This window comes from Coenobita brevimanus, chromosome 13, assembly GCF_032717465.1.
Source record: "Coenobita brevimanus isolate Jiangsu-jjx chromosome 13, ASM3271746v2, whole genome shotgun sequence".
Taxonomy (NCBI): Eukaryota; Metazoa; Arthropoda; class Malacostraca; order Decapoda; family Coenobitidae; genus Coenobita; species Coenobita brevimanus.
This window is the reverse complement of record NC_136966.1, coordinates 57,333,364-57,346,774: the sequence shown is the minus strand read 5'-3', so window position 1 is coordinate 57,346,774 and position 13,411 is coordinate 57,333,364.

The following is a 13,411-nucleotide window of genomic DNA, read 5'->3' as shown; positions in this document are numbered from 1 at the left end:
GACTTTATTTTGCTGTTTCCAGGTTATATTCTTCATATACATTTTGATCCAGGAGGTATGGCCTTCAGTAACCCTTAACACTTTTTGCAAAGTGATTTATTGTGCTTATTATACTTTTCTGTCACATAAATCCTTCAAATATCAGAACCATAGGTCCGCCCTAAGTTGTAAAATTCCTGGTAGTAGCAAGAATAAAACAAAAAATTAATAAATAAGGAAGAGGTGTTATGGGAGTCAGGGAATTTGAATCATACCTGTTTGAATTAATCCCTGTGAATGTTTTTCCTTCTGCCAGTGACTTTGAACAACCGAACTTTTCTGACAGTTCCCCTTGGGGGGGGGGGGATGAATACTTCTCCAGTATCCATGCTTGTTTTAAGAGGCAACTAAGAGGGACGTTTTTGTCTCCTTATTATCCTTCCCAGTGCTCCTCTTGATATCTCCTTATTTCTTCTGGCCTTTATTATCTCTCTACTATCAGGTTAGACATTTGGTTTTATGACATGGGTAGTTTAAGGACCTGCCAATTGACTATCTATCTATCTATCTATAGCCCGACGCCCTAATCCCGCAAAGGGTGGCCGCAGACAAAACGCCTCCAAGTCACTCTGTCACCCACCATTTGACTCCCCTCCCCCCAACTCACCCCCCCCTCCCTCATATACCTCTCAACTCCATCCCTCCACCTCATCCTCGGTCTACCCCTCCCTCTCCCTCCCTCCACCTCACCTACATACACCCTCTTAGTCAGTCTTTCATTCTCCATCCTCTCCACATGTCCAAACCACCTCAGTGTATTTCTCCTAATCTTTTCAACCACATCCACATCTACCCCACAACGTTCCTTCACTTCTTCATTCGTCAACCTGTCCCTCCATGTCACTCCACATGCTCCTCTCAAGTAACTCATTTCCACTGCTCTCACTCTTGACTTGTTCCCCTCTTGCAAGGTCCACGCCTCGCTTCCATACGTCAGGGTAGGGATCACAATTGACACTGACCCATAATCCTTTCCTGTCTGTGCTTTAACGCCAAACCGTTTCATAACCAAGCGTCAACGCCAAAGCTGCATCCATGCCAGTCTTGGTGCTATGTAACCAATTTGACTTGGTGCTGGTTCATTACTCCTTCCTACTGCCAGTGACACTCTTCAAAGCATTGGCCAGGCATCTTTTAGTGAATGTATCTTATTTCAGTTTGTTTGGATTATTATTAATATTATTATTATTATTATTTTTTTATTTATTTATTTTTTTTAATGTTCTCCCTTTCTCATGTAGGCTAATCCAGACTTTAAAAATCTGTCTTTAGGATTACTTCAGTAGGTAGGTTATAGAGATAGTTTAAGCATACAGTATGGTGGATTATCTTTAGATGTACTGTATTAGCATTGTTTACAATTTTTGGCTTCTTCAAAAATTTGGCCATCGTCATCATCATCGTTGTTTCGTGGGTTAAGATCCTTTTGTTGGAATTCGTATATTTGTTACTGTCTGTTATTTACCGTAGATGCCCGGTGGTCTAGTGATGTTAAGGTGGTCCAGTTAGATGTGCTTCGGAATGTTTGGTGTTTTCATCGGTGGCAAAGCTGGCAGGTCTAGATTTTTTTTTTTTCCCCAAGGAGTTTAAATATCAGGTCTTTGAGAGCTCTGAACGATTTTCTAATGAAATACAAAATTGCCCAGCATGAAGTTTTGTTGATTTTAAATGTCGGCTCTTGCATGAACTGACACAGCAGCCGACTATAAGATGATTTTCAGTTTTGGCCGAGGTGGCGACATTTTGGTGACTAATGAAATACAGAGTTGCGCAGCTAGAAAAATTTAGTTGATTTGGCATGTCAGCTGTTACATCACCTGATTATTTAGCAGTTTTCAATTTGGCCATAAGGAGGCATTTTAATCAATTTCTCATTCTGAGTTTCAAAGAGAAACTATAAAGATTTGCTGCAGGTCTGTGAAAATAGCCTCTTTTTGTTTAGGTATGGAATTTAAACTAAATTTAGATGACCCAGTTGGCAGGTGTTTGAATACGTTAGGTGTGTTAGTGAGTGTTACTAGATTGTTAATGTGTTTAGGTGCCTGGTGGCTCAAAGGGTTTAGGGGTCTGACAGTTTTAGTGCGTTCTGATGCCTGGTGGTCTAGTGGATTTGGGTGGCGGATGGTGATCCAGTGGGTTGGGTGTTTCCTGATGATCCAGTGGTTTTTGGCTGATGGATGGTGGTCCAGTGGATTTGGGTGTCTGGTGATCTACTGCTTGGGTGCCTAGTGTCTCAGTAACCACAGCTTAGTGTTTGTTTTGGGAGTGGTTCAGTTCCATCAGATGAAAACAAACCAGCTAATGCCTTTCTGTATTTGCAGGAGGTAAGTTGACTTCTAACAAGTTGGTTGGCGATGGTGTCAAGACTGCAAGATCAGCCCAGCCACGTAAGGGAAAATGCAGTATGAAGAAGATTGGTAATGTGTTCTAACTGCATCTCTCATTTTTCTTTAACTTGGCCTGAAATTACCATGATAGTCTTGAAGTGCTGTGACAATGCTTCAGTTGACTCATATTTACCACAAAGTAGTGCTGTGGAAAGGGTTTAACTTTGGCTGTAAACCGTGCAAGTCATGAAGGGCTGTGGGAAGGGTTCAACTTGGGTCTGAAATTACCATCTTTGAATCATCAGTCTTTAGCTAGATTAAAACTAATGATGCAAGTCATGAAGAAGTGCTGTGGAAAGGATGTAGAGTCATTGTTGTATTTTGTTTGGTATTAAAGTACGTGAAATAAGCTGCAAAAGGATAAATCTTGGCCAAGTTAAAGTGAAAACTGTAGTTGTGTATACAGAATGTCCTCGTTTATGTGCTAGTCAAAAAGAACCGCTGTGGAAAGTTAGTGAAAGAACTATAGTTGTATGTACAGATTTTTTTTTTTTTTTTTTTTTTTTTTTTTTTTTTAAATAGTGCTATAGTTTGCTCATTTTGTCAAAAGGCTCGTTTATACGCTAGTCTTGAAGTGCAGAGCTTATTGTCCCCAGGCTTTGAGCATGAACATGGTGGTCTGCAGGCTGAATTTGTCCTTCACCTGTGGTCCACCATTATATTTAGGGAGGATAGAGAGGTGTATGGATTGTAACAAAGGAGGCTAATGAAGGCAACCCTCTCTACTGGCTATGAAGTGGGTTAGTATGACTAACCAAGGAGACCTGTGTAATCCACCATCCTTGAGGAGGATAGGGAGGAAATTGAATGTTTGGTTTAATGGGTTTTAAAATTAGGAACTAGCTGATGTTGATCAGCCGCAATCTGTCTGGCCAAGCAGACCCATCAGCCACAGGCAGGCAATAGCCTCTTGCAGGGCCACCCCACATAGTGAACCAATGTTCTCTTGCAGATGACAGTGCCCTGCAACAGTCAGGTGCCGGGTAAAGTGTGCAGATTTGGTTTCGGGATGGATGCTGCATTTGCATCTCCACCCAGTTAACATGGGGACCTTAGTAGGCTCAACATCACCTGCTTACCTGGTTATATGGTTACCACCCAGCATTGTCAATGGTTTCCTTGGTTGCAGGAAAACATTAGGTTTAGCATCAGGTATAGAGGCACTTGAAGTGGAAAGAAGGGAAATAAAAATTGACAGGAAGGAAAGGGAGAGACGACAGAAAAAAAGAATGATAGAGTTGAAGGAAGTAGTAGGCAGTACGGTACTACAGTGCAACCTCAAATATTTGAATAGCCACCTGGTACCGGTACCCAAATTTAGAGGAATCTTTAATTTTTATATCCCAAACTTAGCAGCCACACTTACCTGGTACTGATGACCATAGTGTCTGGTCTTCCATAATAAAAGCTTTTGTTGTTAGTGGTTAAGAAGCTCATTGGTCTTTGATTCAGTTTTATCATATTCAGATTTCACCATAATTTTGGCTTCAACTAGGTATCTAGCTTTACCGATTAGTGCAGTGCTGTGAAAAAAAAAGTATGCAACATAACAATGCAGCCACAAGTATGTAGTGTGTGTGCACATGTTGTCAAACTATTGTGGTGATGGAAACAATATATGACAAAATGAAAGTACTCAGTTCTGTATCTAATAAAACTAAACTTTTTGCACATTCTCAAAGATAAGGGTGATGTTAAACATAACAGTATCTGACATTACAAAGCAGGATATGATTTTTAGGTTCCATTCTTTATCAAGTGAAATGACGATAACTATTCGTTAACCACTCAACACCACCACTGCATCTTGTTCAGTGTTTTTGAGAAGTGGGTGCATAAGACATGTAGTGGTATTAGAGGTTGGTTGTGAAAAATGCTGGTTTGGTGTGTGAGGTGTGTTGGGGAGAGCATACAGAGATTGTCAGGCATGAATGGATTGATCTTGCTGGTGAGTCTGAGTGTGTGGGAGTTTTGTCATTCTGGGGACATGTAATGTGCTAGAGGTGAGGGGGGAACCAGGTTTTTGGCACGGTAAGGAGTGGTTGGAGGAAGTTCAGGGAACTGTTGCCTCTCCTGATATTGAAAGGACCTTCCCTCAGTGGTAAATGCTAAGGGATCTTTGTATGCGGCATGTTAGGAGTGTGACGCTGTTTGGTGGTAAGACCTGGGCAATGATGGAAGAGGATACTCATAGCTCATACAGAAATGATAATGATTAGATTTGTGTGTAGTGCATCCTTGAATAACAGGCTTTGGGGGGAGTTAGGATTGCGATTGAAGAGTTGAGAGGAAGGGGTGGGATGTGAGCATATTGAGGTTGTGATGAGAAGGGGTAGATCAAGATGGTTTGGGCATGTGGAGAGGATGAAAGATAACAGCTAGGTGTGGAGGGTGAGAGGCATAAATGTTGAGGGTAGACTTGTGGGAGGCAGACTAAAAGAAAGACCTAGGATGAAGTCATAGACCTCAGGGATATGGGACTGAATAGGGAGACTGCCAGAGATCAAGTTGCATGGAGAGTTGCCATTAGGTCACCCAGGCTGATACATGAAACCATGATGGAACCTTTGTAAGCAGTATGAAACAAAACAAACAAAGGAGACATTCATACCTCATAACTAAGGATCATCTAACAGTGCAACCCCCCTACCCTTTTTTTCCCCAGTTCTGTCAGTTGAAAAGTATTCCTATAAAGCTTAGTCAGGGTACAAAATATTAATTTCCAGTTGTATGGAGGGAGTACAGTTAGTTTAGGCCATACCCTTGACTGAACGAGGACATCTGTACAGCATGTGCACTGGTTGCATTTATGGATGTGGGAGCATCTCTTGGCCATTCTGTCAGTGCAACCCTTTGATTAGAAGTTTTTCACTCATGGATACTTTAGAATATTGTGGATCTCATGATCCCACATCCATTACTTACATATTTACTGTATGTGGTGACCATAAAATATTTTTATTCCAATAAATGATTGATATATATAAATGTTTTAATGTTATCTAGTGGAGAACACTACTTTTTGCCTTTTGTAATATGAAAAACAACTTGAGTTTGGTAAGGCAGTTGTAGAATTTCCGATATTTTGGAGGTAGTAAAATTAATTGTGCTTTTTAAAGTCTTACGTCAGTTGTTTGGCAATGAGTGAATTATTTTTGTAACTATTGAAATACTAAACACGTAACCCAAGAACTGCAGTGGAAAGAAGAAAAAAAAAAAATCCATGCACCTGGTTCAGACAAAAAAATGATTTGAAACTTTCTCAACATTTTGCATAGTGGCACATAGTGTTGGGGTGTGTCAGTTTGTATTCCATCTGACAGCAACTCTTGCATCTTTATCTCATTTGTCGCAACGTTAATGGTCACTGCTGCTCTGAACTGTCTACTTGCATCCCTCCACCACTATGGCAGGTGCATAGCACCCGTCTAGCAGCAAACTCTCATACATTTTCTGTCCAAGTGTCTAATGCAAGGGTTAACCATTACTCCCAGCCCTTCAGCTATGGAACTGCCTCCCTCTTCATTTCCTACTGCTTATGACCCCCCAGTGTCCTAAACGCTATGTCTAGGCATTTCAAAATTAATGGATATATAATTTGGTTCATAGCTTTTTATTTTTTGGTGGAGGTAAAAATCATTCATGCGTTTTTGCATTTGGTTCCTTCTTCCTATGCATTAAAACATTTTCATTTAAATCGTTGTGGGAACAATGTTGCCTAAAAATTAGCTGCTATAGTGTTCATCTAGCATGTTGGACTTGATCAAAGACCAGTTGCATGGGTATGAAATGGCTGGGTAGGCCAGGAAGAGCATACTGATTTTATATGTAGATTATTAGTTGCGTGCTTCGTAAAAAGAGTGATAAATTTAAACTTTAGCCCATCACAGTTAAGATGCATGTCTGTTGATTATATGATCAAGAAATTAATAAGGGGTGTAAACTATAGGTGGCTGTTCATATTATTATAATTCATTTTATTTATTTTATTTTTTTTTTTATTTTGAGAAGAAAGTCTTAAAAGCGAGAAAGGTTACTTCATAACTTGTAAAGTACCGTATGTGACTTGTGGCCTTATTTATTATCACTGAAGTGAAGTGTGTTTTTTAAGGAAGACTTGTTTTTGGTAGATATGCCAGCATTCCACATGTTAGTAGTAAGAAGTAGGTCATTCTGTTGTCTTTGACTCCAAAAATTAGAAATGGGAGACCAAGGATATGGAGATACTGGAATGGAGATCATGGAGAGAGAGAATTAACTAGGAGTGTGTATGTGAGAGTGAGGTGCAGGGGGAGACTGAGGATGAGATGGAGGGATGTAGTTGAGGACTATGAGAGAGGATGGTGTAAGTTTGGGGGGATGGAGAGAGAGACTAACTAGAAGTGTGTGAGTGAAGTGGTGAGGGAAGAGGCAGGGGGAGAGGGGTGGAGTGGAGAGAGAGATATGAAGGAGGTGTAATTTGGGGGAATGGAGAGTAAGAGTGTGTTTGTTTTTGAGGGGGGGGGGACCAAGGATGAGATGGAGGGATGTAGTGAGGAGGTATATGAGAAAGGGGGGTGTAAGTTGGAGGGAGGGCAGCGAAATGGCAAGGGACAGGGAGGCAGTTTGTACCCCAACAGGATTAGTGAAGCTGTCTATAGGTAGAGATAGACAGCTTGTCCATACCACTCACATTTTCAGTTATAGTAACATGGCCTTGAGTTACATATTTTTAAAGAATTGTTTCCGAAGATTATACTTGGAACACTTGGTCTTAAATTTTAACTTTTCCAGCCTGAATTATGAGTTGAAATAGTCTTAAAACATGATGCTAAACACACTGTGAAAAGGATTTTGTCATAGCATTCTTTCTATGCCCCAAGTTGTGACAGCTGTGAAAGAAATGAAAAACTGGGCCAAGTTACAGTGAAGATTATAGAATTGTTAGGTTCAGTGCAATGTGATTTTGTTGATGGATATTTAACATGCATCATAACCACTGTATGTTAGTACCTTTGAACCCCTTCAGTACTGTGATGTCTTTTCCCAGTTTATTTTTGCTACACCCCATATTTTATAAAGGTTTAGTCTTGCTGCTGCCACAATTTTATTCAGCTTAGGAAGGAATTCTTGCACCATCCCTGCCCTTTTATCCTGGCTCTGGCCAACCCTGCATCCTTGCTATACCCAGCTGTGCCCTCCCATATCTGCCGTACCCCTCCAGTATGGCACCCCCTGAAGCTGAGTAAACTCGTGTGGTGTCAGCAAGAAAAAAACGTCCTTGTACTGAAGAGGTTAATTGTTCCAGCTCAGTCCTTTGCTATGCCATTTAGACTTTTGTATGAAACTAGTTTGTGTTGATTAACATGCATTAATGCAAACACAGGCTGCATGGTTGCACAGTGTGTTTAGCAATGTATGTTAATACAGCCCTTCTTGTCCTTTGTTATATGCCATGTTTACTTGTATAGCTCTGCCCAGCATTAGCTGGACAGAGCAATACAAGACATGGCATATACGAAGTGATGAGTAGGGCACGCTCTTGGAAGCATCTTGGGGTAGGGCGCAGAACCTGTCTCGATAAATGGGCCATGAAAATAAGGACTGGCAACCCTCACACCTTTGGGTTACCAGTCCTTATTTCTCTGGCCCATTTATCGAGATAGTTTATTTTTTGACCACCTTCACTCGTGTACAGTATATCTAGTGGAAATAAAACCAATGTCTTACACTACTGTCTTTATTCTATACCTCCTTTGTACATCACTTGTATGTATGTATGTATATATATATATTTGTGGACTGAAAAATATCAGAAAAAAGGTACCAACACATGAAGAGTACGAAGGAGAAATCACTTCGTACTAAATTTGGAGAAGCTGATTGTTGATGAACATATAACAATTTTTGAACTTAGACAAATTTTGCACTAAACTGAACAATATCAGAAAAAGAATAACAGACATGAACAGTACAAAGGAGAGAGCACTTCGCACTATAGGTTATATGGAGAAGCCGATTGTTCAACTTGTAAATATCACATGAAACAGGACTTATCAATATGCAAAACCTGAGCATGAACATATGGTCATAAAAATACAATTCTGCTTGTGGTTTGATTACAAAGTAAGAAATGGAAATTATAGATGAACAAATTTATAACATAAAACTATACAATTTACAGATGAGGTAAAACAAGGGAGGGAAGAAGAGAGCAGAGGAAGGAGAGCATGGCAGGGCAAGAATAGGACAAGGCAGGACACAAGGCATTGATAACAAAACACAGCAGACATGGCAGGGAAGGACACAGCAAGGTAAGAACAGCAGAACATAGCAGGGATGGCAGGGAAGGACATGTCAATGATGGCACGGTGGCAATCCAAGGAGAAAGCAATAGCAAAGCAGGACTAGGCAGAGCAGGGAAGCACAGCAGAGTAGAGGGAAAGGAGCAAGGCAGTGGGCATGGCAGGGCAGGAGAGGAAAGACAGTAGAGCAGGGTGGTGGTGGTGGTAGGGTGGGTTGCAGGGTGGTGGTGGTGGTAGGGTGGGTGGTAGGGTGGGTGGTAGGGTGGGTGCTGGGGTGGGTTGCAAGGTGGTGGTGCTGGGATGGGTTGCAAGGTGGTGGTGCTGGGATGGATTGCAGGGTGGTGGTGGTAGGAAGGATGATTGCATGGTGATGGTGGTAGGAAGGTTGAGTGGTGGTGGTAAGGTTGGTTGCATGGTGATGGTGGTAGGAAGGTTGGTTGCATGGTGGTGGTGGTGGGTTGCAGGGTGGTGGTGGTGGGTTGCAGGGTGGTGGTGGTGGTGGTAGGGTGGTGGTGGTGGTGGTAGGGTGGTGGTGGTGGTGGTAGGGTGGTGGTGGTAGGGTGGTGGTGGTGGTAGGAAGGTTGATTGCATGGTGGTGGTGGTTGGGTGGTGGTGGTTGGGGGGTGGTGGTAGGGTGGTGGTGGTAGGGTGGTGGTGGTAGTGGTGGTGGTGGTTGTGGTGGTGGTGGTGGTGGTAGTGGTGGTGGTGGTAGTGGTAGTGGTAGGGTGGTGGTAGTGGTGGTGGTAGTGGTGGTGGTAGGGTGGTGGTAGTGGTGGTGGTAGTGGTGGTGGTAGGGTGGTGGTGGTGGTGGTAGGGTGGTGGTGGTGGTGGTAGGGTGGTGGTGGTGGTGGTAGGGTGGTGGTGGTGGTGGTGGTAGGGTGGTGGTGGTGGTGGTGGTAGGGTGGTGGTGGTGGTGGTAGGGTGGTGGTGGTAGGGTGGTGGTGGTGGTGGTAGGGTGGTGGTGGTGGTGGTAGGGTGGTGGTGGTGGTGGTAGGGTGGTGGTGGTGGTGGTGGTGGTAGGGTGGTGGTGGTGGTGGTGGTGGTAGGGTGGTGGTGGTGGTGGTGGTGGTAGGGTGGTGGTGGTGGTGGTGGTGGTGGTAGGGTGGTGGTGGTGGTGGTGGTAGGGTGGTGGTGGTGGTGGTGGTGGTAGGGTGGTGGTGGTGGTGGTGGTGGTAGGGTGGTGGTGGTGGTAGGGTGGTGGTGGTGGTAGGGTGGTGGTGGTAGGGTGGTGGTGGTGGTAGGGTGGTGGTAGGGTGGTGGTGGTGGTGGTGGTGGTGGTAGGGTGGTGGTGGTGGTGGTGGTGGTAGGGTGGTGGTGGTGGTGGTAGGGTGGTGGTGGTGGTGGTGGTGGTGGTAGGGTGGTGGTGGTGGTGGTAGGGTGGTGGTGGTGGTGGTAGGGTGGTGGTAGGGTGGTGGTGGGGGTGGGGTGGGTTGCAGGGAGGTGGGGGTGGGGTGGGTTGCAGGGCAGTGGTGGTGATAGGGTGGTGGTAAGGTTGGTTGCATGATGGTGGTGGTAGGAAGGCTGGTTGCATGATGGTGGTGGTAGGAAGGCTGGTTGCATGATGGTGGTGGTAGGAAGGCTGGTTGCATGATGGTGGTGGTAGGAAGGCTGGTTGCATGGTGGTGGTGGTAGGAAGGCTGAGTGGTGGTAGGAAGGCTGAGTGGTGGTAGGAAGGCTGAGTGGTGGTAGGAAGGCTGAGTGGTGGTAGGAAGGCTGAGTGGTGGTAGGAAGGCTGAGTGGTGGTAGGAAGGCTGAGTGGTGGTGGTAAGGTTGGTTGCATGATAGTGGTGGTAGGAAGGCTGGTTGCATGGTGGTGGTGGTAGGAAGGTTGATTGCATGGTGGTGGTGGTGGTGGTAGGAAGGTTGGATGTGTGGTAAGGTGAGGAGGAGAAAGGAACAAGCATTGAAGAGGAAGGGGAAGAAAGAGAAGGAGAAGAAGATGAAAAAGAGAGTGCAAGGAGGGAGGGAGGCTAATACAAAAAATAACTTTGAAATACTAAACGCAAAATAACACTCAAATCTGTCTTCGTTTGTCATAATGCCAACAAAAGGTATCATTAGTTTAAGCTTCAGAAATTGACTGTTAGTGTTAAATATTGATAGTAATAACTAACTGTGAAACCCATATCAGTAATTCCTCATTTAAGATACTTTCACTAAGCACAGTTTCTCTCTTAAACTGTCAAACAAAATACACTTTTCACAAACTTGTTAATTTGTCTTAAAAATGTGTTGTGAAAGATCAAGGTTAATTCATCTACAAATATCACTAATTTAGATTAAAATTCATAAATATCTTGTTACTTACTTGCTGTCTTGAATATGATTCTTAAACCCTTGAGAAAAATTCCCTCTTGCTGGAACCTAACTCTAACTTAAGCAATGTTCACCTATCAGCAATTTACAGGAATATATACAGGGCTCTTGCTAACTGCCGATGGTGGCGACCCATTTGACTCCTAAGGTTTCAGATTTACGTGCCCAGTAAATTTTTAGTAGCCAAACTGACTATGAGCCAAAATATTTTACGAGCAGTAAATATATTTATTTACACATTGTGATGATTACACTCACATAATGAAATTTTAAACATTCACAGTGGCGACAAAGAAAGACTTAATAATCAATCACGATGTGTTTTGTTCATTTAAGTGAATTTTACTTATTTTGTAGTTTACCTCCAGCCAAAGTGCATATATTTTCTCCTTGCCAAAAGACGACTTCCATGTAAAATTTGTTCGCCGAAGGGAAAAAATACTCGCATTTGCGAGCTGTGGCTCACCAAACATGAGCCCTGATATATCGATTATTAAATGAGGAATGACTTTTTGCTGGCATTAGACAAACAGAACTCACAATTTACGCATACTCAGTTTGTAATGGTATGGAAAATGTACCTTTAGATCTCAGATGATGTTTTTAAATATATTAAAATCTTATGCATATACAGTATATACTGAGGTGCTGCAATAACTTGAAATTCAGAGAATATGGCAAGCCTGTAGAAGCGGTTCAGTATTTTCGTAATGTTTGTATCACGTCTTTTATAAAGGCTTCAACACACTTGCGTTGGCCTTCAACACCTAAAGCCTGCTGTATGTCTGACAGCCTCCCTATTCAGTTCCTTATCCCTGGGGTCACATACTGTGACCTCATCCCAGGTCTTTTTCAGTCTGCCTTTCTCAACCCTGTCTCTTACTTTCACATTTCTCACCTTCTGCACCCAATTGCAATGCAAATGTGGTGCTGGGGAGACACCTCCATGTGATGGCAGATATAACCAGGCTATGTCCATTTAAGCCTCTGGAATCCTGAGCATCTCAGATTTTTCTCCATATAAGCACATTTTTATTATCAACTCCATGACTTTTCCATTCCATACCAACACAAATGCAATATCAGCTGGTGTTCTCAATACCAAAGATCCCTTGTGGCTAAACAAAGACACTGGACAACCAAAGGACTCTCAATCATGGAACACAAGAACACATAAACATCGTAAACAACCACCACACCCTAACAAAACATTCACACAGACTTATGATGTTGCCTCCTCCCCCAGCCTCACTACGTACCTTTTCACAACACAGTAAGCAAGACAATAAGGCAAATGGCTATGTGATTTGAAACAGTGTATCAAAATAGTTCAGTCATTGGGGCACCTCAGGATCTTTCCATACAACTTTTAACATCTGAAGATGACTACACAAAGGCACATTTTCCAGTACTGTTATAAATAAGATTAGAAAAGTAAGAAAAACATAATACAATTCAACACATACATAATTGTAATCAGTTTGTTTTCATCTGACAAAGCCAGCCAACTTTTATTACTTCAGTACTAAATCATGCGTGTATATACAGAAATTCTAAAAGCCTTTGTGATGAGGTAGGGATGAGCCTCCTTGGTTACTAGTCCAATTAACTTTCCAGTCTGACAGCACTTGGCCATCAACCAAGGTAAGTGGTAATGAATGTCAGGTGAAAACAAACTGACTACAGAATAAATCAAGAGAAATAAACAAGCATCAAAAAATATACCCAAATCAATATATAAACGTACAGTCAGCCACAGGGAAAAAAAAAAAAAAATAACAGAAAACATAAACTGTATTAACGACAAATGTTTGTACCGTGTACAGTATATGAAGGGAAAATTCTTAACTCATTAATCTCTGACATAAACTAAGTGAATCAAGTAGGGATGTTTAATGAAAGGAATCAACTCGGAATGGTGTTGTTCTTGGATATAAATGAAGGGAAACAACTCAAGATGCCCATTAATAGTTAACTAAGGATGCTCGTTAGTGCTTAATTTATCAAAGCTATTCAGGACAGTATTTTTTTTTTTTAATGCAGATAAACAGAAGGCTTTAAGATATAATAAACAAAAGAGAGACTAATTCAAGATCCATTAATTTTGAGATTCCTGCAAATACTGCATTTATAATACTGGAGATTGTAGGCAGAAGAAAATAAAGACTGAGGATGGCAGTTTCAGAGATGACATGTTGCCAATTAAAATCTTCCAAACAAGGACTACCGGTGCATATTTTTCAGTATATTTCTTCCTGTGGCAGACTGTGCAGTACATCACTATGGCATGGCAGTAATAAAATTGCAAAAATAACATAAACAGCACACGAAAATAGGCATAAAACTATAACACAACCAACATCAATATTTCTACCAGGATAATAT